This window comes from Sceloporus undulatus, chromosome 1 (assembly GCF_019175285.1).
Source record: "Sceloporus undulatus isolate JIND9_A2432 ecotype Alabama chromosome 1, SceUnd_v1.1, whole genome shotgun sequence".
Lineage (NCBI taxonomy): Eukaryota > Metazoa > Chordata > Lepidosauria > Squamata > Phrynosomatidae > Sceloporus > Sceloporus undulatus.
In genome coordinates, this window is record NC_056522.1 from 42,489,018 (window position 1) to 42,516,183 (window position 27,166).

Genomic DNA, 27,166 nt, shown 5'->3' on the forward strand with positions numbered 1-27,166 from the left:
ATTTGTATGTGGCAGTCTATCACGCAATAACGTTAAACCCCATGATTGCGTTCAGATTGCTATTGGATTATACTTCCAATTTCCCTTGTCTGATAAACTCCTTAAGTCCGAGTCAGTTGACCAGAGTCTACATCACTGAATTATAGTGCTGTAATTATGAAGTGTGAATAGGCTTCTGGGCAATCTTTCCCTCTTACTGAAGTAACAGTGATGATTCAAGATCTTTCCCCCCCCTACAATCAATGGACTGAAGAGACATGTAGCACACTTAAAGCTAATATGGAAACAATTGCATTTGAACTTTCAAATGATTTTACTTGTGTTTCTGCTCTGTTCCTCCCACCAGCCCCAGCTGGATCACAATTTAGGTACCAGGTAGAGTGCCACCGATGAAAAATGTTTTTCTCTTGTAGCCACATGCCTCATCTTACTTGGCAGGAGTGCCAGATATCTATCGCATGTAAGAATTTTTTAAATCTTGCATAGTCTAGGATAACTAATCAAAACAACATCAGCAATATGACTCTATTAATGATTCCCTCTTGGTGAAAAAAATTAAAGAAATTTCTTCCATTATACAGGCATTAGAGCAGACAATCAAACTGCTGAATCTGGAAGTGGAAAGCATTTCCATGTAGTCAGGATTACTATTTTGGCAACATCAAAATCACTGAGGAATACTTGGGGAACAATTGAAAATATGATTTACTGTGAAACTTGGCAATAGCTGTCCAAGTTCTTTTGAGTTGCAGTTGAGTTGATGGGTTTTTAATGTTTTGGTCTTATCTGAGTGCCTAAATACAATGTTCTCATTTCTAGTTGTGAAAGCTGGGTCCAGATGAAGATCTTTATATTCGCCAATTCCTATTTTAAAAAAATGTTTTTTTTTTTCAGTCCTTGTATTATTTTTGTCCTCTGCAGCTGTTTTTGCTTTGATTTTTATTCAGCAGCTGTTTTGTTCTAGATTTTGTCCTGTGCTTTGTCATCATATTGTTCCATTTTATGGTTTTAACCTCCAATTTGTGAACCACCCATTAAACTCAGTATTGTGATGACTACTGGTGTCTCCCCAGAGTGTCAGGGAAGAAATTGATTTCAGTACATGACCCTCTAGGCCATGGTAAGGGAAAAGTTAAGTAATTTTATTATTTATATAAAGGTATTATTAATTAGAATTATGTCAAAGCTTCTGAAGATGAAACCATTATTATTTAACTTTTATATTTGTCCTACTAACAAATTCATTGACACTATTTAAAAGACACATTGATACTTGCACCTGTTGGTAAGGTGATTCTGTCAGTCACAAATTTTCCATTCATTGAACTTATTTCAAATAAAATAAAAAATCAACAAGTGCCTATTCCATCCTCAGTGTTAACAACAACACATAATACTAATCAATTTAATAGCTCATCATGATAACCAGAATCAGCTGAATGGAACTGCCATCTCACTGATTAATAAGAGCAGCCCCTGCCACATATGTGCCACATTTGCACATGGATAAATAGGAAAGAGCAACTACAAAAGCAAAGAAGAATAAATGGCTTTACTGGAGAAATCCAGTAAATCCAAGTCTCTGTGTATGTAAACAGCTTAAGTCCACACTATGTAAATTATCATATCTCTCTGTATAGTCTGCCAGAGTCTTAAGATTCACAGGAGTTGGTAGGGCTTTCTATTGGTCCCACCCACCTCACAGGTCCATCTTGTAAAGACATGGGAGACAGTCTTCTCTATTGCTGCTCCTAGGATGTGGAAATCCCTTCCATGGGTGGCAAGGCTGACAAGCAAAGACCTGTTTTTATTCAAACAGACATTTAATGATTAATTGATCACAGGAAGTCTTTTTAATCGAGGAGGGGGGGCTTGTTTTATTTTCAAATTTATTGTTACATTTTAAAATGATTTTACATTTTTACAATGTAACGGTATTTTAATATAGTATTTGGTTCAATAGTGTTTTAAATTTTGCATTATCAGCTTTTTAGCATTATTTTGTCTTACCCTTTTTGTAAGCTGCCTTTGGTCCCATGCCTAGAGAAAAGTAGCATATAAATTATTTAAATAAATAAATAAGGAAATGTCACATCTGAATGGCCCCAAATCCCATCTAATCTTGGAAGCTAAGCACTTGAATGGGAGACTGCCAATGAATACCATGTGCTGTAGGTTATATTTCAAAGAAAGGGACTGGCAAAACCACTTGTATGTATTCCTTGCCTAAAAAACACTATGAAATTCATGGGATCGCCATTAGTCGACAGCGATGGAAAGCATGTACACATAAACAAATATAAATGGCTTCACTGGTTAATACTAAACAATGCTGAGTCCTCAAGTTCCAACTTGGTGAGAAAGGCAAGATCTAAATAAAAATGAGGAGGAGGAGAATTTTGGAGACAACAGAACATATCCTCCAAGGTGTAAATTTCAATGAATGTGATTGATTATGTAGTCTCTCCATTATATTATTATACTACTTATACTACTACTATACTATTTCAATTCAATAAAAACATTCCAGTAGAAATCTGTGATACAAAAAAGGCCTCTTTTTGAAATAACAAAAATAAACCCACTTAGCTGCACAAAAGAACTCTGAACCTCTCTTCTTTGTGACCTGGATCCCTCCTTGTGGCAGGCATTTGCTCCAATATTCCAGTTTGTTTTAGTTTCCAATCTTTTATCAGCACTGGATGAAATTAGTTTTTCATAAAAACAAAGGCTTGCTCTAAACACATTCTTCTCATATGGCGGGGGGGGGGGGGGTTCGAGAGTCACAGATGACTTCCTGATGAATTCTCATCATCACAGATTAAGACAAGCACTTCTGGTTTGGTAATCTATTTTCTTAGGAACCCTGTTCCCCACTCCTAATACTTTTGGTTCCAAAATCTATATCCACAATGAGAAGAAGCAACATCTTGTGAGAAAGTACAGAGCTTCAAAGAGTAACTTTTGTCTTACATGTTTTACTAGAATTTATACCAACATGTCTGCATGAGGCACTGATTTAATGTCACATTTTGCAATGTTACGGAAGTGGTGTACAGAACAAATGCACCTGCAAGAGATGTTTATTGCTATTTTTTAAGACTAAAGACTTTATCACACGGGGATAATTGGAAGTATAAATGGAGATTACCCCATGAAAATCATTCATTCGCAATTAAGATTTTCACATGACGTTGTGATTAAATGGCCATTATCCCAGGAATATCCTGTGAATATCATGCAATTGCAATAAAGCTTTTCACATGACATCATGTTGAAAAACAATTAAAGTGCCATTAAACTGTGAATAACCAAGCAATAAACAGCAACTAATCATTGACATGAAAAAGCTCTTATTGTTTATTCCCTCGTTATCCTGGGAATAATGGCTCTTTTATCACACTGTGTCTGAAAAACCTAATTGCGATTTTAATAGTAATTGCATGAATTTCATGGGATAAACCCTGTTTAAACTTCTAATTTTCCTTCATGTGATAAGGTCCTAGGAGATGGAGCAATGGATTCAAACTACAGGGAAAAGAAATCCCACCTCAACATTAGGAGGAACTTCCTGACAGTAAGAGTTGTTCAATAGTGGAACACATTCCCTCGGAGAGTGGTGGAGTCTCCTCCTTTGGAGATTGTTAAACAGAGGCTGGATGTCTATCTGTCAGGGGTGCTTCGATTCTGTGTTCCTGCATGGGAGGGGTTGCACTGGATGATCCTTGAGGTTTCTTCCAACACTATGCTTTTATGATTCTCTGACTACCTTCCTGAAGTTGCCTATTGTGTGCACATTCATACAGCAGCTGGCTTAGGTGCCAAACAAATGATGCCAAACCAATGTTTCCAGTCTTAAAATAGCACAAATGTGGTAGGATAACAGGCTAGTATAATAACGTTCTGAGAACTCCTAGATTTCCCCTTTCAGCACAGTCACTGGTCATACTAGGTGAAGGTTCTGGGAACTGCAGTCAAGTAAATTTTCAAAGCTCAACAGTTGCAGAGCCAGCTAAGGAGTGGCACGGGAAGCCCATGGGTAACATGTTGCCTATCTCTGATTTAAAAGTTACTCTATTCTATAACATTGACTTCATGTGCATGTGGATCCACTCCAATTTAAATTAAATCCAGTTGAATCCAGAGAAAATGGAGGTACTAGCAATAGGATCCCTGGGTCCAGGTAGAGAACTTTGCCAACCAGTCCTGAATGAAGTCACACTTCCCCTAAAGGATGAAGTGTGTAGTTTGGGAGTATTCCTAGATCCGTCTCTGCAGTTGTCATCTCAAGTAGATGCGACAGCTAGGAGTGCTTGGTATCAACTTCAGTTGATATGCCAACTGCACCCTACCTGGACCAAAAGGACCTTGAAGCAGTGGTACTTGCACTGATAATCTCTCATTTAGATTTCTGTAATGCGCTCTACATGGGGCTACCTTTGTACCAAGTTCAGAAGCTTCAGTTAGTTCAAAATACAGCAGCTAGATTGGTCACTGGAGCATCAAGATTTGACCATATAACACCAATACTAAAATCTCTGCACTGGCTGCCAATTAGTTTCCGGGCACAATACAAAGTGTTGGTTATTACCTTTAAAGCCCTAAATGGCTTGGGCCTGAGTTATTTGAGGGAATGCCTCTCCCTACACAATCCGCCCCGCACTCTCAGAATAACTGGGAAGAAATCGCTAGATTACGTAAATACTAGGCTAGTGACCACTTCCTACAGAGCATTTTCCACTGTGGCCCCCAAGTTGTGGAATGATTTGCCGGAAGAGATCCGTCTCATTACCACCTTGGATGCTTTCAAGAAGGCACTGAAGACAGATCTCTTCCGGCGAGCCTACCCACCAAACCTGCTGTAAAATTCTCACCTCTGTCAGTATTGTATGTTTTTTATGGAGAGTCGTCCAGCTTTATTGTATTGATAGTAATGTATATTTTTATGCTATGTATTTATTATTGTTGAAATATGTTTTTATTGTTGAAATTTGCTGACTGCTGTAATCCCGACTCGATCCGCAGGGAGAGGCAAGAAATAGAAATAAAATTTTATTATTATTATTTTATTATTGTATAAATAAATATTAGTGAGGAGCCTGAGCACAGGGCAAAGCAAAATCAGCCTGCATGGAGGAGGCAGGACTGGAGTCATGTAAAAACAAACAAGAGGAACTAAAAACAGTTTAGGATTTACTTGTTGTTGTTTACCTTCAAATCGTTTCCAACTTATGGTGACTCTAAGGCTACCCTGTCACAGGATTTTCTGAAGCTGAGAGGGTGAATCACCCAAGATCACCCAGTGAGTTTTCATGGCTGAGTGGGGAATCGATCCTCAGTCTCCCAAGTCCTATACTCATACCATTACACCATGCTGGCGCTCAGGATTTACTATATAAGGATAAATTTACATCCATTTCTCCAGGCATTATTTTATGATTAAAGGCTCCTTTTTCCTGATAACACATGAGTGTACACCTTTCATCCCAAATCTCTAACTAACCTCCCCCATTCCAGCACTCTCCATCTGTTTTGGACTACAATTCCCATTGCTCTGATGTGTGTGGTCATTTGCTTGCTGGAGATGGTATGGGACGTAGTGAAGGAACTGTAAAGGGCCCCAGGCTGGGGAAGGCTACTCAAGAAAACTTAGTTTTCACACTATCCAGGCACTATCTGCATCCAGACTTATTTCTCTCTCATACAGGCAGTCAGCTCACTTTTCAGCTGGGTCAGAGCAGAGAAACAGAGATTACATTTTTATTTCTATTTGGGTAATGTCACTTTTTATTGGATAATTTGTTTTAATATGCCTTAATATAAACTTATAAATGTGGCCAAGCTTTTATGACCTCATCACTTACATCAACCAACCATCTGCTGAGTAAGCAACTATAAGCCAGTCCAGATAATACATGACAACTTGAAAGATGATTGGCTCAGTAAATATAAATACTCTGTTTTTCTATGTCCCATCTTGTGCAGATGGATATCTTTGTAATAATCAAACAGAGTTGAAAACAAGGCTAAAACAGCATTGGGGATACATGAAGAATCAACACTGATAGTATGTTTGTGGACTTTCACACAGTCTATAGCCCGCAGACTGTCCTGTGCACCAGATGCAATTTAAACTCCAGAGTCTTGCATGCTGCTGTGGATGCATCTGTTAAAAAAAAATTAATTATTTTTATTTGTTTATTTATACCCTGCTCTTTAGCCAAGGCTATCAGAGCGGCTTACAATTTGTTAATTAGACATTTCCCTGCCCTCAGGCTTACAATCTAAAAAAGACAAGACACAAAAGGAGAAGGGAATGACAGTAGGGAAGGGGGAAAGTCCAGCAGATCTGCTCTCCCTCAGAGGCCTGTTGGAGCTGGCCTGTCTTCCTCTCCCTCAAGATGATGGATAAAGGGAGGGCTTTTCTTCTTTCAGGCAAGGCCTGTTAGAGCTGGCTTGATGGGAGGAGGGCCAAGGGAACCAGGGAGGCTGGAATTTGAATTCCATGATGAACCTGCCACCAAATGCTGAACCAGCTTGGTGAAGTTATAGTGGGAAAATGCAGGTGGGTTTCCCCTCCTGTCCTCCAGTGCTGCTCCCCACTTCATTTCCTCGCTTTGCATTCAAAAGGAAGACATTAAAATGCACAGCTGAAAGATGTTCTTAGAAAAATGTTATTTCCTACCTTATAATTTAATATTATGTTTGCTAATATAAATACATTTGCTAATGTAATATAATTTGCTAATATAAGGACTCGACAGACTGCCCCAAAAGGGCAGGCTGGACCAGCCCATTTTTGCTACTGAGGGACACCGCACCAGCCAAACCGTGCAGCATCCCTCCGCAGTAAAAAGAACCTGCTAAAACCAGGTTCTTTTTACGGTATGTTCCAGATGCCATGAGTGCACCATTGATGCACTGTCATGTGTCCATGATGTAAGCGTGGCGTACTGACGTCTGGATGCTGCATCACGCTTGCATCATCATGGCGGCCCCCCTTGTGGATGGGAGGTCGCCATGATGGTGCCATACTTACGGACTAAGGTTCAGGAGTGTGCAGACGCTGCACACTCCCAAATGCTAGAAATGGCACTGGCATGCCACTTCCCACAGGTCTGTACCGGGCCATAGTCACTAACATAATATAAATCATATCCTAGTTGTGAGAACCAAGCATTGGATTTTGTACAAAGACCTCTCATCTAAATACCACTAGCACTGCTGGATTCCCTGTTCTCTGTCAAAGTCAAAGCTTGCAAAATAACAACTAAAGAATTCTACAAAGTGGGCAAAATACACTGTTATACTATATTTTAGCCTGATTAATCAAAACTAATGAGCCCCAAATGCCTTCTGTTTCTCTCTGATTCAGGCATCCCATCCTCAGCAAAGTCCTTTCCATAACAGAACAGCCTAGAGGCCTTCCCTTGCAATGCCACAGCAATTGCCTTTTCCCTCCTCAAGTACCGTTTGCATAAATTGCTGGAGCAGATGGTGGAGCAGTGAGAGAATCAGATGGCTCTGAAGTGTTTAATGCAATTAAGGAGATGCAATCTGGAAATGCCCCAGGCTCAGACATTTTATCCACTGATTTCTGTGATACCTTCAAAAACAAATCTGCATAGCCTCCCCCCCCCCACCCCATTTTGCTAATGATTTCTGTACAAAGAACAGAAGTCAGCCATTCTTTCTAAATGAACCAAACAATGGTTCTTAATTAACTATTTCACTCCTGTTAATAAGCAGCTTTGGATTGTGTCACTGCTTACTTTGGATTTTTAAGGTTGTTTCCATTTTGTGTCATATCATTCCTTTGCTCCACTTGTCTTCTAACTCCATTAACAAAAGATGTTGCAAGAAAAATAAGAACCACATCCCAGCCTCCTTGGACTTGAAAAGCACCCTTCCGCCTCCTCACTTTTGTTCCTTTCCAAAGCTGCCTTTGATTAAAAGCTCTTTGGGGTAATATTGCCCATGTCCAGTGTTGTAATGGAGCTAGTGTTTGCAAGGCTGAAACACTGAGGGGTTTTGATTAGCAGAAACAGTTACTTAATATGCTACTCCTTCAAAGTTCATCTTGTGCTCATAGTAGTGGAAGAGGAAGAAAATCCATTTTCCCACCAACAGTAAAGAGTACAATCTGATACATGACTACTCAGAAATAAATCCAGTGGGTTTCACTCCTAGGTAAATGTGTATAAGATTATAGCAATACTATTCTGAGCTCTCCCTCTTGTAATGTAAAATATTATGTAGACATAGAGATACTTACAGATTGATGCCACAACCTGCATTTTTGGACTCTTCTTGGCAGGCACAGAATCACTTGTACGAATAGAGTTATAAAGTTAATGGACAAAATAACTTACTGAATCTTACACAAATATGGAATTCTGCTGATACTATCATTACTTCAATGGGATGATTCTTCCCCACAGAATAGCAAATTACTCTGTTTACCTCTTGCTGCAAGACCTGAGATAGTAGTGTGCTAGAAAACCCTAGAAAGACATACCTTGTGTGGATGGATCCATGGATGGATAGATAGAGTTGGAGAAAATGGCTAGGTAGGAAACCTCTTTAGCAAAGTAACTGAGAAGGAAATCCAACCTTTTATGGGAAATAACTAATGCAGGCACATTTGAGTTAACTATGGCGGGTTAAAGACCGCCCTCAAGCAGCCGTTCTCCTGATGACGCCATTCGCTGCTGAGGGAAGCCCCAGCAGCCAGACCGTGAGGCTTCCCGGCGCAGCGAAAAAGGAGCGCCGAAATGGCGCTCCTTTTCAAAATGCAGAAGTGGCGCCGCGAGGGGCGAAGCGCACCCTCACAGTGTCACTTCCGCCACGACATGTCTGGATGCTATGCGTCCAAGATGTCAAAATGGCAGCACCCATGTGGATGGGCGCCACCATTTATGACGCGCTCCGTGCGTGTTGGGGCCAGGGCCGGTTAGGAAGGGGCGACTCTTCCTAACCCTACCACGCCCCTTCCTAACCCTAGCACACATGGAGCACGTCGTAAGTGGCGGTTTGTAACCCGCCACGGTATCACTTTATTAATTCAATAACAAGGATGGACTTCACATATAAACGCTCAGGAAACACAAAGAATTGTTGAAGGAATCTATTTTAATGGTGAATATCAACATTAAATAATATAGGATTGGTCTGGCTAGGTGGAATTTTATAACTGTTATGTTTCCTGTGTGTTGTTTCTGTTAAGTATTGCTCATGCAATAATATCATTTTTAAAAATTAAAAGAGGATCACCTGCACTTCAAAATTAACAACTACACCATTGTCCATGTCTGTTTGTAACATTTAGGGCTGTATACATCTATGTGTACATCAGTGATCTTTCCTGTCTCCATCTTGTCTTTATGCCTTGCTTATCCCGATGGTTATTCAGAGGGTGGAAATAATCTGGGTTGAATCCTAGTTGATTTTAAATGCATCCAATTAAGTTTGGGGGGCTGTAAAAAAAATATCCCAAGATAATTGTTGTCTGTTTTTTTTTCTTGAGTTTTAAAAAAATATTTGCATTGTTGGCAGTGTGAATAACATTTGCAACATGGACTCCATCTTTATTGGAGTGCTGGCACATGTGAGCACTCAAACTCACAGAGATGTGCATAAATGTGGTTCTGTAGTGTGAATAACAAACCCAGAATGTGTAAGATTATTCACATCACCACACTAAAAGAATGATGTCGGAATGAACCCTTAAATCAGGGATTTTTTTAATGGGATGAAATCCACTGCTTCATGTGTCTGGGGAATTTTTAACATCTGTATGCACTGTATGCAAGAACTGCAGGCCAGGTAAAATCTATAAAAACAGTGCATTGAAGCAGATTCTTCACACATCCCTTGATAACAGCTAATTTGGCCTTGAGGCAAGCACTCTGTTATGCCAGCCACTCCAGCAGTATTGATGAAAACATTGCTAGAGTATGAATCCACTAGATTCCATACTTCTCTGAGTCATGATCCCAGACCCAGAGTGTGCTTCCATAACATTTTTAACTTTCATTGCTCAACAGAACTATTGATTAGAACCACTAGACTGACAGTGATAAATCAGATAGACCCAACAAGCATACACACACATTCTTCCCATCAACTTGTTTTAGTTTGTGTTTTTTTGAATACTGTGGCTTTTTTGGGAAATGCTGAGCTCCGTACTCCTTATGACTCAAAGAATGATGGAAGTGATATGTTACCAGCCGCTTCACCTTTGCTGCAGTATCAAAACGAAATCTAGCAGAGCGGGAATTGTTCTCAGTGTAAACATACATCCCTTGTGAATTGCATGCAGGCCAGGAAATTACTTTTGGCTGACTTAGACAAGTCTTATGACTTTGAGATAGCAACTTCATACCAATTACAATGTGCAAAATATTTATGGAACCTCATGTGGACCATTTTGGACAATGCTTTTCCAAATACAATAAAAATATATATTTATAATCTCTGTTTTTGAGCAAAACTTGCTTGCCTAATTTAAAACACATCAGTATGCCACAGTGATTCTAGTAAAGGTCACTCTCATTGTAGACCGGTTAGCATTTTGACCATTATGAACTTCTGGAAATGTGTGATCTCAAGTGGAAATAGAACAAATCCAGGCATGTCACAAGCCTAATTCATACATTCTTCCCTACACATAGGAAGGACTAAAATGTGGGTGAACCCTTCTGCAATGTTGGACGTTATCAGACAAGGCAAATTGGAAGTATAATCCAATGGCAATCCAAACGCAATCATGGGGTTTAACATTATTGCATGATAGACTACCACACACAATTTCGGACAATGGGAAGTCAGTCCGAACACAATCATGGGGTTTCATGTTATTGCATGAGAGGTGATCTCACGTAATTTTGGGCAATGGCAAGCTATTTTCGGGCAATGGGAAGTCAATTCGAATGCAATTCGAATTCATGTAAATTCGCTGGACTAGAGAATTCACGTTAATGCGTTCTGACCCCACTTTCTTTTCATTCAAAATTAAAAGAAATTAAGAGAAATTCCTCCTGTGTGATAAACTCCGTTGTGTGCTCTTCCCCCAACATCCACATACCAAGTACAGTGGTACCCCGGGTTACGAAATTAATTCGTTCCGCGGTTAATTTCGTAACCCGAAATACCTTCGTAAGCCGAATTCCCATAGGCGCTAATGGAAAAATAGCTCTCTGCTGCCCTCCGGTGGCGGAAAATAGCGCCGCGGTTTTTTCGTAACCCGAAGAAACCTTCGTAAGCCGAAGCAATAAATCCCTATGGGATTTTTTCGTATCCCGAAAAATTCGTAACCCGGCGCATTCGTATCCCGGGGTACCACTGTACAGGCATAATTCAGTTAACAAAGACTCTGACAAGAAGCTCCTTTTTACATAATTTTTTTATGCTCCCAGTGCCTGCTATTTAAGTGGAAGGGTTTTTTAGCAGCATTGACATTGGAAGGATAGTGAAAGCAGCTGTAGAGATACAGCCCTTCTGTGGTATGTTGTGGCAGGTTTCTTCAGTAAATAGTGCAATAAAGCTTAAACTGGGGCCTCATTCACACTGGTGGCATTGCTCTGGAACGAACTGGTCAAATTCGGGGGGCTCCCTCCCTAATCTCTCCGGAAGCAAGTGCTGACTACCAATCAGGGGCATTTTAACACGAATGCCCTCTTGGAGAATTCGGGTTTAAGGTGAAGGTGCCTGGCTGTCAATCAAAGTTAGTTCCGCGATGGTCATAGGTGACGTTTCCAGCACTGATGGGGCATCAGAAGTGTGCTTTCCACCCCTCCCTTTTTTTTAAAGGACCAGGCACCACTTGTCAAATTTAAAAACCTCTGGGGTATGTGTGTGTTGTGGGCATTTGGGTCAGTGTTGTAGATTATGATCTGCCCTTGGCCCCATTTTCAACCCCAAAATGAAAGCTAGTGCCATCTCTGTACCCTGTATCCTACTCCCTTGGCACCCCAGAATGCCTCATACACAGGTAATAATAATAATAATAATAATAATAATAATAATAATAATAATAATAACAACAACAACAACAACAACAATAAAATTAATTCCTCACCTCGGAATGCCAGAAAAGGATGCTTTTTTATTTTATTTTATTTTATTTTATTTTATTTTTTTTTGGCTTTCTCTAGGCTACCCCTGAATTCCTTAGAGACAGTAGCAAAAGCTGTATCAATTTGCCAATTTGCCTAATTGGAAAGAGAAGCATTACATTCGATTTCTAACATTCATTCACTTTGCAGCAGTCATTCCAAAGGAAAAAATAGGCTACCCCTGAAGACAGTAGTAGCAGCTATATCAATTTGTCAAATTGCAACATTACATTCGAATTCTAAGGGGCCATTCATTCTCATTGCCATTCATTCTCATTGCAGCAGTCATTCCAAAGGAAAAAAATATGCACATTTTTTGCCAAAAATAATTTTAAAAAAATAAAATCCAAAGGAAAAAGGTCTCTGCTGGATAGCAGAGGCTTCCCTTGCTGTAGTGCCCTGACTTGCCCTGAATTGACCCTTGCTCCTGCTCACGATCTATCTATATATCTATATATATCTATATATCTTTACCTACAAACATGCGCATTTTTTGCCAAAAATAATTAAAAAAAATAAAAATAAAAGGGAAATGGTCCTTGATGGATAGCAGAAGCTTGGCCTCTTCTGCCCCCCCCCCCGACCTGCCCTGAATGGACCCCATCAGTCACCCCCTTTTTGCCTCCTGTCACCCTTTGCATCCAGCGATTCCCCTTTTTTCGGCTCTTTCCTCCTCCTCCTCCTCCTCCTCCCCCCTCCCTTCTGATGAGGGGAGGGAATGCTCTGACCTCTGCCCGCCCCCTGACCCTCCCTGAATTTGCCCCAAACATGATCGAGGGCAAGTTCATATTTTGCTGAACCCGGGTCTTTTGAAAAAAGATGGATTTTAGCCCAATTCTGGATACCCCGGGGTAAGGGGCATTTCTTTGTGCAAGCCTCGACATGGATTGTGACAGAATCGGGCCCAATATGAACTTCACGTGCAAGAATCGATTTCAAAACCGATGTAAAAGGTAATGTGAATGGCCCCTGGGAAAGCTTGAGTGGGAAAGAATCTTCCCTAGCCAATCCTACTGTATTATGTGAGCCTGCCTATAGCAGGCAAGGTAAACAGCAGCTGCCTCCAGAATCTCTCACTAAGGATGCATTAACATCCTTAGTACAAGAAAAAGGGGGAAAGCAGATAAGCCTATCTCATCAGCTACCTTCAGCATGTAAAAAAAAAACATAAATATATAGGAATAACCATCAAAAACTGAACAAATAAGAAAACTGGAGGCTGATTGAAGAAAAAAATATCCCAGCTTGGATGCATTTAGAGGAAGCTTTCAAGTGGTCTCTAGAAGGTTTAAATGTTTTTGTTCACTCGTGCAATGTTAACAAGGTATATGTAGCACCAAAGGTGCCAAAAGCCAAAAATAATGGCAATTGTAGGTATCAAAATAGAATGTACTCAAAAAATATAGAAAGCAATACAGCTAGAATAAGAAATGATAATTTGCATAACAGGGATAATGATTAATACAAAGTGATACCAAAATCTTAATAACAAGGTTATTGACTTAAAAAAAATGGTTATGACATACAGCAACAACTGAAAGAGCATAAGACAATAGCACTGTGGGTAATATATCATTCATAAGATAATATCTGTTTTGACTTTAGACTTCTTCAGATTAGAATGAATATATACAAAAATCTATACCTCTGTTCATTTCACAAGAGCAAATATTTCAGAAGCAAAGCTATTACAGATAGATAACACTGTAACTGAACAGTGGGAAAATTCCAATTCCTTCCATGTTATTTCTGCCTCTAGTACCAAATTTCCTGTTAATGCTCACAAAATCATCTACTATGTTAACCACGATATACCTGTACAGTATAACCATGATGTATCTGTAAGGAGATCTGCAAAGGGACATCTTGCATTCTGGTGTTTAACCCCAGAAATGGTGTGGAATCATTTCAAAATAAACCTACAGAGATCATTAGTGTCACAATCTATTGCTGTTTGATCTTACAGTTGTCCTCACTTAATGCCTGAACTTTGCACCTGTAGCTGTCTTGAACAAGACATGATTTGCCTGGCAACGTTGCAGGGTAAAAACGCCTGACATCTTCAGGCAGGGCTCAGAAAGACAACTGCCTCAAACATGGAGAACTGCTACCAATCATAGATTATAGATGGGAATCATATGGTACAATAGAAGTTGTGAAACTGCAAATACCAGCATTGTTTGTCTTTGGCTATAACATCTGCAGGGATGCATGATTCTCACCCGAGTATAGACAGTACTGAACTTGATCGGACAGTGGTCTAAGCTAGCAGTTAGTAGTTTCCCATGTCCTTGGGGAAGCTTTGCCTAAGCAAGGACAGTTGTTTACATTTCATAGTCTGGGCCTGATATAATTCCTACCCCTCAGTTAGGCAAAGCTTCCATAACATGGAATGCGGTTATCTGCCAATTTAGACCTTGTACTGTCTCTCATCTAACCAGAGGGCCTAGTCTATTGTATTGTAATGTATAGTGGTTTATGCAAAATAAGCTGTGCCATAAATAGAATAAGATAGGGAGAAGGGGAGACATTTATGCTGGAAGACCTTGGAGGAAAGACAGGATAACAAGAATAAAATGAATAAAATCTAAATAGTGTGATTCTCAGCTGATGGGTAACATGAGTTTTTTGTTGTTGCTGCCATTTCCAGCTTCTAGCAAACCTTTCATGGGATTTTCTTGGCAAGATGTACAAGGGTGCAATTGAACTTATGTGAATATGAATGGGCTTCCCATAATACATCCATTTGTCAACAAAGGTACAGAATTTTAGGCTAGAGAGGCCTTTGGTCTGATCCAGCAAGCCATGCTGATAAGATTTTAAATACCAGAATGCTAGATGCATATAACTTGGTGAGAGAGCAGATAACATTAGAAGGGGAAAGTATCATAGCAATAAAAGTTAAGTTAAATCCTCCAATAAATCAAATTAATTTGTTATTACAGAGTATACAACATTCATTTTTTTCCTCATGTTGAGCTGTCCAGTAGATTTAAAACAGTAATTTGTTCCACAGTATTATTTTTAAAACACATCTGAATCTAGCAACATGCTCCAAAATTAATATTATGTTTGGGCTCCACCTTGTGGTTCTGAGCTGTTATGGTTTTGTTGTCAATTTAAGTTTTGTTGTCAATATGAGTTTCTTTTAATGAGTGATGTTTTAATGTTGTACTGATTTAATGCTATTTTAATGTGCACTTCAGTTTGTTTTTAATTGTATCGTTTTAATTTGTAAGCCACTTTGTCTCCCAATTTCTGGAGGAAAGTGGGAGATGATGATGATGATGATGATGATGGTGGTGGTGGTGGTGGTGGTGGTGATGATGATGATGATGATGATGATGATGATGCCGTTCTACTTCCAGTACATGTTTCTGATTAGTACTCAGATGCTACAGTAAAGAGGGATGCATAGCCATCAAGTATGTTAAATCTGTACACTTGAAACCTACAACTGTGCCACATCAATAAATATAATTAACAGCTATATAATGGAATTCTTCCAAATGTACAAATCAGTTGCATGTTAATATTTGGTTCTTCATGCCTGAATATGATCCCATCCTGGGAGACAAATGGATATAAATCCAATAAATACATAGTCTCTAATATTGATGTTTGAATTTTTGATAATAGATTTGCTATGAAAAATCACACGTCGATGGGTTGAATCAGGAGAGGGTAAAGTGGGGCCCACAAGCTTCAGGCATACTTTATGGCCCTGCGTGAGTCAAAATCATTTTTCCAAATGCCATAGATGGGGCACAGGTGGCATTTTCACAATGTTCTTGCCCCTTTCCAGGACCACTAGCCTTCCACAGTTGCTTACCTCTGGGATAAATGAGTGGAATTAACTTGAAATGTACTAAAATGGCCCCATTCTCATGGGCACTTTTGCGCTGGAAGGAAGCTTCGGTTTCTCCCTCCCCGAATCCCTCCGGAAGCAAGTGCTGACTACCAGTCAGGGGTATTTTAATCCTGAATGTCCTCTTGGAGAATTCAGGTTTAAAATGAAGGCGCCTGGCTGTCATTCAAATTTAGTTCCGCAATTGTCATAGGTGACGTTTGCAGCACTCATTGGGCAATCAGAAGTGTGCTTCCCCCTCCTTTTTTTTTTAAAGAGCCAGGCGCCAGAATGCGCACATTTTGTCAAATTTAAAAACCTCCTGTGTGTGTGTGTGTACGTGTGTGTATTGTGGGTATTTGGGTCAGTGCAGGTTATGATCTGCCCTTGGCCCCGTTTTCAACTCCAAAATGCAAGCTAATGCCATCTCTGCATCCTGCATCTTCCCTCCTTGCCACCCCAGAATGCCTCATACACATGTAATAATAATAATGATAATAATAATGATAATAATAATAATAATAAATTCCTCACCTTCGAATGCTAGAAAAGGATGCAATGCAATGCATTCTTTGCTTTTCCTTGGCTACCCCTGAATTCCTTAGAGACAGTAGCAAAAGCTGTATCAATTTGCCAATTTGCCAAATCGGAAAGAGAAACATTGTAACATTCACTTTGGAGCATTCATTTGCAAAGGAAAAAAGTCTTGCAAAGTGCTCTTTGAAGCATTTCCCCTTTGATGGAAGCGAGGAAATGAAAGGGAAAGTGAACAAGCAGCTAGCCATGTTCTATCGAATATATATATCTACCTTAAGCAAAAACCATGCACATTTTTTGCCAAAAATAATTTTAAAAAATTAAAAATGAAAAGGGAAAGGTCCCTGCTGGAGAGCAGAGGCTTGGCTTGCTCTGTCCCGCTGACCTGCCCTGAATTGACCCTTCCTCCTGCCCCTTCCTTCGCCTCCTCCTGCTCCGTTATAGAATGCCCTCCATGGCCCCCTTCTTACCCCTGGCTCCTTCATCCTCCTACGCCTCTTCCTCCGTCACTTTCTCCAGTTCCCCCCTCTGCCCTCCCTCTGACTGCCCTTTGCAGCTCCCGTCAGTCAGCCCAATTCCCCCTTTTTGCCTGTCACACTTTGCTTCCTGTCAGCTTCCCCTTTTTTCCATCCTTCCTCCGACTCTTTCCTCCTCCTCCTCCTCCTCCTTCGCCCTGATGAGGGGAGGGAATGCTCACCCTCTGCCCTCCCTCTGACCTAAATCCCTCCCCTTAACTTGCCCCAATCATGATCGTGGGCAAGTTCATATTCAGAAGAACCCGGGTTTTTTCAAAAGAGACCACTTTTGCCCCAATTGCAAATGATCCGCGCTAAGGGGCATTTGATACGAAAACACTTGTGCATGCCTCTGATTCGCTTGTGGGAGATTCGGGACCAATATGAACTTCACGTGAAAGAATCGATTTCTGATCCAGGGTAAAGTGTAGTCTGAATGACCCCAGAGCTGCTAACCTTGGCAGCTGTCATCTGGCAAACACTTACTCCAGTCAGCTACTTCCCTCACAAAAGTAAACACTTGTTTGTTTATTGGCATTTGTCAGCCAGAGGACTTTTTCTTCAGCCACCTCTAGACTGTGGAATGACTTGCCAGAAGGGATTGAACATCTGAATACACTGCCTGAATTTAAAAATAGCATTGAAGACCAGCCTCTTCCAACAGGCTTATCCAGATGATTTTTAAATTATGAATTTAAATGATGAATTTTAAATGTGGATTGTTTTAAAATGTGCATGTCTTATTTGTCCTTTTAAACTGTTGCATGCTTTACTTACCGTAATGTGTTTTAATTAGTGTTGCCAATAACATTATTTTTATTGTTTCTCACCTCAATCCATGGGGAGACGCGGGTAAGAAATAAACATTGTTATTATTATTGTTATCCCCTTCCTCACTGCCATTCCCTTCTCCTTTTGTGTCATGTCTTTTTAGATTGTAAAGAGAACACACAACAAACACAAAAAAAGAGGGTTTCACAACAAATACAAAAAGAATGACAGGGAGAAACTGACAATATAATGAACTATATCACAACAATGTACCAAAGAACTAAAACCACAGCTCTAACATACAGCGTTCCCGTGCCATACACAGGCTTGCCATGTGTGGACTCAAAAGTGCAGATGGCAAGCCTCAGCACTTTTAATGGTGTGTGCGCCCACAGCACACACACAGCACAGCACAATAAGATGGATCTGGGATGCCCCCAGATGTTTTCATAACTAAATCGCCATGGATCTAGCCAGGATGCCGCAGCCTGGATGCATCCTGTGTCGAAGCCTTGCTCAGCTTGCACTTTTTTGAAACAGGGGAGCTTCCAATTTAAAAAATTGGCAGGCTGAGTGAGGCTTCGGCTGAGGATGCATCCAGGCAGCAGCAGCAACTTGAGTAGATCAGTGGCGATTTAGTTATGATAACATCCGGGGGCATCCCGGATCCAGAATTGAAGCTGAAAGAGTTAAGCCGGCTTATTTGCCCAAGGGATAAGCTCCATTATTGCAAGGTTTTTGGCTCCTGACCAGTCCTGGCACACAGAAGCTGTGAATTATATTTTTATTAATTTGTCTTGCTGCTCCTTTTGAAAATGGACAGCAGTGTTTTATCACAGGTTTTTCTTGAGTGCAATCTGTCAAAATGCCACATTTGTGGATGCCTCAGGAATCACACTCATATTAAAATAAATCAGTTGGTTTGCAGATAAACAAAGCACCATCCATGCGTTTTTAAAAAATAATAACTTTCCTTGTGGGGGGGGGGGAGTTTGTAAGTTTTCTGGGTGGGTTGTTGTTGTTGTGTGCTTCAGGTTGTTACTTATGGCAACCCCCAATCTATTCATAGGGTTTTTTTGGCAAAATCTCTTCAGAGAGGGTTTGCTATGGCCTTCTCCTGAGGCTGAGAGAGTGTGACTGGAATGACCATTAAATCTCTTCCCCTTAAGAGGAACATAACTGGTCGACTTTTCCAGCTGCCCACATGCCATTGTCAAGTAGGATTTTAAAATAGTGAAAATAGCTTTTAAAAACTAATAAATTAATTTCTTGAAAACTTTTATTTGAAATCTGCAGTGACACTGTCTGGGTTGAAGAAAGGAACATATCATTCCGCCTGTCCGTCCCCCAAGCATGAGGGCTGGCAAAACTGGTAAATTTTAAGGCTGGAGGGTAGTGAAACATGGGGAGTGTAAATTTGGGAGAGTCACGCTCTCTCAGCTTCAGAGGATGGCAATGCCAATCCCCCCCCCCCCCAGAAACTTGTCAAAAAAACCCCATCAACCTTAGGGTTGCCGTAAGTCAGAAACGCTTGAAGGCACACAACAACAACAACAACAACACACCCGTAAACCTAGAAACTCCCCCCCCCAAACAGGATGAATTATTCAGGGTGACCAGAGGACCTCCTTTTCCATGACATGTCCTCCATTTCAACCTTCTGTCCCAGGGGAATTCCAAAATGACCTCCATTTTGAGCATGACTAAGAAGCATGAATCTATGTTTCTATGAGTGCTTTTAGGTTTTGTTTGGTAATGTCCTCCTTTTCCTTTTCCAGGACATGTCCTCCATTTCAATCTTCTGTCCAGGAGGAATTTCAAAATGGCCACCATTTTGAGCATGACCAAGAAGCATGAATTTATACTTATTAGTGGTGTTTTCAGCTTTAATTTTCTTATGTCTTTCATTTATTTTAGACTGTATCTGTAAGCCACTCTGAGAGTCTTTGTGGCTGAAAACTGGGGTATAAATACAATAAATATATAAATGTCCTACATTTTCTTGCATGCCCTACATTTTTGCGGTCCTCTTTTTATTATTTATGACATTTGGTCGCCTTGGAGTTATTATATTTTTAAACGTATGGACGGTTGTTTTATCTGTGAACAGAACAAACCCTTAGGGCCCCCCTTAAGTCTGAAACCACTTGAAGGCACAACAAGAACAACAACGTAAAATAAACTGCAACAATTGGCCTTTTTGCATTTCATTTCATTTCATTTTATTAGCTTGTGTGTTTGGGAATGCTTGTGTGAAATATATCTCGACAACCACAAAAGAGAGAGACACAATTAGACATCCCTCTTTAAAAAATTCCCTCAGGAAACGTTCTCCTGACGCCATTTTCCCCTGAACTGCGGGCCTCGTTGTTGTTTCTGAGAAACCGGGGTCGAAAATGTTCGCTTATGGAATGTAGGCGGAGGAATAGAACAGTACAGTACCATTGATTTGTATAGGCAGAACTGATAGGTGGCTCCATAGCTCAGTGGTTAGAGCACTGGTCTTGTAAACCAGGGGTCGCGAGTTCGATCCTCGCTGGGGCCTCTGCGTTTTTCCTCCATTTTTTTCCTCCTTTCCATTTCAAAGGAAATCTTTGCAAATAACAAATCAATGCAACGCCTCGACTGAACGCGTTTTTAAGCACCTTCGTAATAAATGCCCTCTGCAATGCTTATTTTATTAAACGTTGAACCGGGGCGGCTTTATCGGTGCGACTGCAATAAAATTATTATTTGGGAAAGGGGAAGAAGGGCTTAGGGCGCATTCTTGTTCTGAAGGGCTCCAAGGTGTAAAAAAGTAATCGATCAGGTTCCACCAGGAAATACTGCATTGTTCTTATTATGATGTTGGGGTTCAAAAGCTGTACAGTATTTCCAGCTGTTTTTCCACACTGGAACCAGCAGGTGGTGGTGCAGAGCAAGGAATCTGCAGAGGAGAGTGAAAACTGCATTGCTTATGAATGGTGATGGGTTCATTAGAAGGAAAAATCAACTGAGTGGTTTTATTTGTTTATTAAAACTATATCCTAGCTTTCTGCTAAAAAATCATGTTTCTTCAACCTTCATGTGCGATCCTTTCAACCAGTAAGATCATAGAATCATAGGCGTTTATCACGCGGGAGGAATTTAAAAACCCCAAAAAACAAAGAAGGCATACTACAAGATCTCTCTACATTATTATTATTATTATTATTATTATTATTATTATTATTATTATTATCAACCTCATCATCATCATCATCATTATATCCAAATGCATCTGGGGAAGTAGACTTTAGTCTTCAAAAGCTCATGCTCCCAACTTCTTTCTTTAGTTAGTCTCAAAGGTGCTTCAAGATCTCTCTGCATCATCATCATCATCATCATCATCATCATCATCATCATCATCATATCCAAATGCATCTGAGCTACAAGACCTTTCTACATATTGATCAGAATGGGGATTGCAGACAATAAATCAGAAGAAGACTAAGAATGGAGAGGGCAGTTATGAAAGAGCTAGAAAAGCTCCTAAAGAGCAAAGATACACAAGTGAGCAGAGAAGTTAGAATCGTACAAGCAATTGTATTCCCCATAACTGTTAATGGATGTGAGTTCTGGACAATTAAGAAAATGGACAAAAAGAGAATAAATTCATTTGAGATGTGGCGCTGGAGAAGAGTGCTGAGGATGCCGTGGACAGTAAAAAGAACAAATAAATGGGTCCTAGAACAGATCAAGCCTAAAATTTCCCTGGAGGCCAAGATGATTAAACTGAGGCTGTCATACTTGGGCCACATCATGAGAAGGCATGAATCATTAGAAAAGACAATAATGTTCAGAAAGGTGAAGTAGAAAGAGAGGAAGACCACATGCCAGATGGATGGACTCTATTAAGGAGGTCTATTTAATAGAAGAGTGGAGGACAGGGAGTTTTGTAGATGTCTCACCCACAGGTTCGCCATGAGTCAAGATCGAGTTGAGGGCAGTTAACAACACCAACAAAGGAGCATGAATTTATATTTATATTAGTGTTTTTAGCTTTTATTTTGTAATGTCCTACATTTTTTCTCAAATGTCCTATATTTTGCGGTTCCTTATCCTCCGTTGTGGTTAAGACATCTGGTTACCCTGGGCAGGGTTTTCTCTTTAGCTGGAAACTGGAACCACCTCCCCACAGTGGCATCACTGGAGGGGTTCAGGAGGAGGTGGACTGCACTGGGTGACACTCAGAAAAGGGGTGACACTCACTTGGGTCCTCCTCCCCTTTGGTGCAAGAAGAACAAATGAACTCCTTCCCTGGGTGATTCATTCCAGGGTTTCCTCCCAGAAGAGAAAGTCCAGGGCAAGGGACCAGGAGATGCACATCCTTCCTTCACTGAAGAGTGAGACATAGAGAAATATAGCTGGGTGTCATCAGCTTACTGATAACACCACGCCCCATGCCTCTGGATGATCTCTCCCAGAGGTTTCATATATATATATTAAATAGCATCAGGGACAGGATTGTGCCTTGTAACCATTAAACCTTCTAAGGCTTTCTGGAATCCAATTGGTTCCATTAGCCTTCAAGGGTGGACCTTTCTAATGGGTCTTTCACCCCCAACAGGGCAGGATGTGGTTCTTAGTTCAGCCTTGACCAGGAAATGATCCATCCATCCATCATAAAATTGTAGAGTTGGAAGAGATCCCAAGGGCCATCCAGTCCAACCTCCTGCCATGCAGGAAATCACAATCAAACCATCCCTGGCAGATGGCCATCCAGCCTCTGTTTAAAGACCTCCAAGGAAGGAGACCCCACCACACTCTGAGGGCGTGTGCTCCACTGAGTAATGTTCAGTTGTTGTTTTTGTTGTTGTTATATGCCTCCAAGTAATTTCTAACCGATGGTAACCCTAAGGTTTCTCGTGGCATTTTCTTGGCAAGAGTTCTTCCCGTGAAGCTGAGAGTGTGTGACTTGCCCAAGGTCACCCAGTGGGTTTCATGGTCAATCTTGGAATCCAACTGAGGTGTAAGTCATACTCTATTATTCAAACCACTACACCATGGTAGCTCAGTAGCATTCTAGCTATTCTAGAATAGTTTTCTGACTGGACTACAAGACTTTTCCAGTAGAGTTTTAGCCATCGTAGGCCCCATTCACACTAGCATTTTTGTAACAAGTAGATTCAGGGAGATTCAATGATGCAATACCAAATCAACGTTCCCATTATGTTTACCCTAATTGAATCTCTCCATGGCAATTTAATTCTGATGAAGTACACATTACCATTTGTATTGATTTAAAACCACCATTTTGCTTGTCCTCAGTTTTTGGGGTTTTTTACACTGTCAATCAAATGATGCGCTGTTTGGCCACACACCCCCCAAAAAAAAAACAGCCTTGGAGGATAGCAAACCCCAGAAGATCCCTTACCAAGAAATCCTGGGATAGGTTAGCCTTGGGGGGAGTCACACTCTCTCAGCCAAGAAACCTCAGGGGTTTAAATGTGGGGTATAAGTGGAATAGAATATGTCTGTGAGAGCTTTACTTTGTACCAACTTAGGAGAAGAGTCTGTTGTGGGGGTTTTTTCTTCGGAAATAGGAACAAACAACCCCTTACCCACAGCCCCACTGATTTTTTTTTTAATGTCAAGCAAATCATGTGCACCTTTGTCATATTGATGACATGAGTATTTAAAGGTGCTGTCTACTGTGGCCATGGAATAGCAAATATGTATATAAACTGTAATTTTTTTAAAGCACCATCTAATGATGTTCCCAGGAGAACCCCCTGGGAATCAGACATCAGTGCTGATAAGGGGACTAATGGGCAGGGGAAAAAAAGCTGTGCTGTGTTTTAAAGAGACCACTTTCCAAGGCGTGGGAAGTTTGACTCCACTGCATTTCTGCTTTTTTCACTCCCACATCCAAGTGCCAAGAGGGAAAAGCAATGGTGCTCGGCTGGCATGGAGACAGCAAAGGGGTGGACACGATCTGCCCCCTGCACATCCCTCCCTCCTGAATGCCCCAATGGGATCACGAGCAAGTTCCCTTTGGCAGCACCCCGATAAAACCCAGTGTTTTGGAAAAGAAACGGGGAAATGTCTGTTCCCAAAAGAATTGGTTTAAGGGGGACTTGCCCCAGCCCCCCTTGAATTCAGGACAGGAAAAAACAATGCAAGTATGAATGACCCCTTTTTAAACCAGTTTGCAAACCCGTTTATAATGTAGTGTGAACAGCCCCATAGAATAGTTTTCTGATTGGACTACAAGACTATTCCAGTAGAGTTTTAGCCATTCTAACAGTCTTCTGACTAGACTACAAGACTTCTAGTAGCATTCTGGGCATCCTAGAATAGTCTAGTCAGAGTTCCTGGGGAAAGGGGGACAAGATTCAGGGGCTTCTGACCCCATTCTGTGGGGTTATTCTACACCAGGGGTAGGCAACCTGCGGCCCGCGGGCCGGATGCAGACCAGCGAGGCCTTGGGACCGGCCCCAGCCCGGTCCTGCCACCGATTGCCGCCGGGGCCTTTGGCCTCTCGTGCGCAGGGGCAATTGTCTATAGAAGCCTCAGAAACATGCATTTATATTAACATTTTTAAAAAATCAGCATTTTTTTTTTCGTGTGTCCTCCACTTTTTAAAAAAAGTGTCCATGTGAAAAAAGTGAAAATGTTGTCCTACATTTGTCCCGGTTTATTTATCTATTTAAATTTTTTTTAATTTTTTAATTATTTATTTTTTGGCTTCGGCCCCCCAGTTGTCTGAGGGACAGCAACCCGGCCCCCGGCTCAAAAAGGTTGCCTACCCCAGTTCTACACTAACAGCCACTGGATGGCAATAGAGAAGACCAGGGGCAATTGTGTTTGAATGTGTGATTCCAAAGAGTGGTAAAGGAAAACAGGTCTTACCCTTTTCCCCCTTCTCCTCTTCTGAAAATCCCTATACAGTCTTGGCAAGAAACAGAGAAATTAACTTTACAATCCCCATCTTATTCAAGATACTTTGAATAAGATGTCTGGGCTTCTAGTAAATTTCCTCTCCTTTCCCTGACCTTTATTTTAATTTGTTGTTTGGACTAACACCCTACCAATTCTCTCTCAGTTGTTCTCAACCATACGCATGTCAAATCTGCGTAACTTCGGGTTCTTTTGGAACAGGGATGCAGCACTCCAGAGTTTGTTTGCCTACAGCTCTCATCATCCATGACTATTGGCAGTGTTGATTGAGATGATGGGCACTGGTGTACAACATCTGGAAAGCCAAAGATTCCTTACCTTTGTCTCAGATACTTTGTCTGTACAGTGGTGCCTCGGGTTACGAATTTAATTCGTTCCGCGGCCGCTTTCGTAACCCGAAAAGCCTTCGTAAGCCGAATTGCCATAGGCGCTAATGGGGAAAAGCCGCGATTCCGTGTAAAATAGCGCCGAAAAGCACCAAAAGTTTTTTCGTAACCTGAAAAAACATTCGTAACCCGGAACAATAATTCCCTATGGGATTTTTTCGTATCCCGAAAATTTCGTAACCTGGGTATTTCGTATCCCGAGGTACCACTGTACCTCTCTGTAGCTGGGGTAAAGAATCTTTTTTTCCCAGTTGAAGTCCAGATGACCTTGGTCAAAACCTGTTGGAGCGTTATTCTATCAGTGGATGTGATAAGAAGAGTTGGCTGGTTTAAGCCAAATGCAGTCGGCCCTCGACATTTGCAGCTTTGGCACTCTCTGTTTTGATAATTCACTAGGTCAAGGCCGCTGTGCATGCACTCCTCCTCCTCATCCCTCCAGGGCTTTTTCCCCTGGGGAGGGAAAAAGCCCAGGAGGGAGAAGCAGGGAAGGGTGCATGCATCAATCCCACCCCTTTCCAGGATGGACAGCTGCCTCTTTCCTCAAGCAGCTCTCTGCCTTGGGAAGGAGTTTGGGGGAAATAATCCCCCACCCTTTTCCAGGACAGGGAGCTGCCTGGGGAAAGATAGCTCTCTTGCCTTGGGAAGGGATTTGGGGAAAACAAATGCACCCTCCTTCTTGGCATTCCAAGGCTTCAAAGAGCTCCCTGAAGCCTTGAAAAGGAAGGAGGGAGACGCAAATACATGCTCCCCTGCCCCTTCCAGTGCCTCAGAGAGCTTGCTAGAGCTGTAACTAAAAAAAAACCCAACACAATTATCCCTGGTTTATTTGATTTTTTTCCCCCGTTTTTAAAGTTTGGCTATTATTACTATTTTCTAACCCTTACTGAAACGACATGACTGTTTGAATTTAACCATTTTAATTTTAATGGTTTATTATCAGTTGTTCATTATTAGACCAGTATCCAGTGTCAATTGCTTCTTATTAATCTTCTTTTATAGTGCAAGAAATGCCACTCAGAAACAAATCCTTGAATTAACACAAGTTCAGCAAACACTATTTGCATTGAGAGAGCACTTTTTTAGAACAATTATTATTTAAGCTAGTTGTCATAATATCTGAACTGTTTTGCTACTTAATTTTCTGACCTAGTCCTATATTGGTGTAATTCTACACAGTAAAAAGTCAATGTGAAGTCGAAGGCTTTCATGGCCTGCATCCATAGTTTTTTGTGGGGTTTGCAGGCTATGTGGCCATGTTCTAGAAGAGTTTCTTCCTGATGCTTCGCAAGCATCTGTGGCTGGCATCTTCAGAGAATGTTTGCCTGGAAAATGTTGGGTGTGTGTGTGTGTGTGTGTGTGTGTGTGTGTGTGTGTGCGTGCACGCACGCACACACACACACACACACACACACACAGTGTGAGCCTGGGAATGCAGGAGTGATTTGCATGTGTATTGTTCTGTGCTGATGACCAGCCTTAGGCTGGGAGGCTAATGCAAAAGAGGATTAGTGTCTGGTAATTGGTAATCATTATCTGCTGGAAAGCCCCTGACTCTGAGTGGTTTCCAATTTGCATTTGCTGAGTCCTCATTTTGCTATTCTTCAGGACTGGTAGCCAAGCATTCTCTGAAGATGCTAGCCACAGATGCTGGCGAAACGTCAGAAAGAAACTCTTCTAGAACATGGCCACATAGCCCGAAAACATCACAAAAAACTATAGTAAAAAGTCAACCCTACCCAAAAGTTATTTTGTTTGTTTTTGAAAAACTGGGGGCTTTTTCCAACCCTGATAAGAAGGGAAGTGGAGCTTCAGTTGTGATGCTTACCTTTGTTTAGTAAACAGCAATGAAGGGAGAGCCCTTTCTATCCAGGCATTCACCTTTCCCAACATTTGAAAGGTTCTCTTGTCATCTTTGCAATTGCCAAGTGCAAAATACTAGTCTATAAGCATAATCCTTAGTGTGTTGTAGAAGCACATTCATTTTCATGATGGAAAGTAGAACATTTCTTGTAATTAAAAATTATTGTCTGACAAGAGACTCAAAGAAACAGACTTATCTTTATTTTTATCCAA

At 41.0% G+C, this 27,166-nt stretch overlaps 1 non-coding gene across 1 annotated transcript; it reads left to right on the plus strand.

Annotated features, from left to right (window-relative positions):
- The first annotated feature begins 20,258 nt into the window (after positions 1 to 20,258).
- On the plus strand, positions 20,259 to 20,331 carry TRNAT-UGU. Its single transcript has one exon. It is a non-coding gene; the product is annotated as a tRNA-Thr (tRNA).
- Positions 20,332 to 27,166: the final 6,835 nt, after the last annotated feature.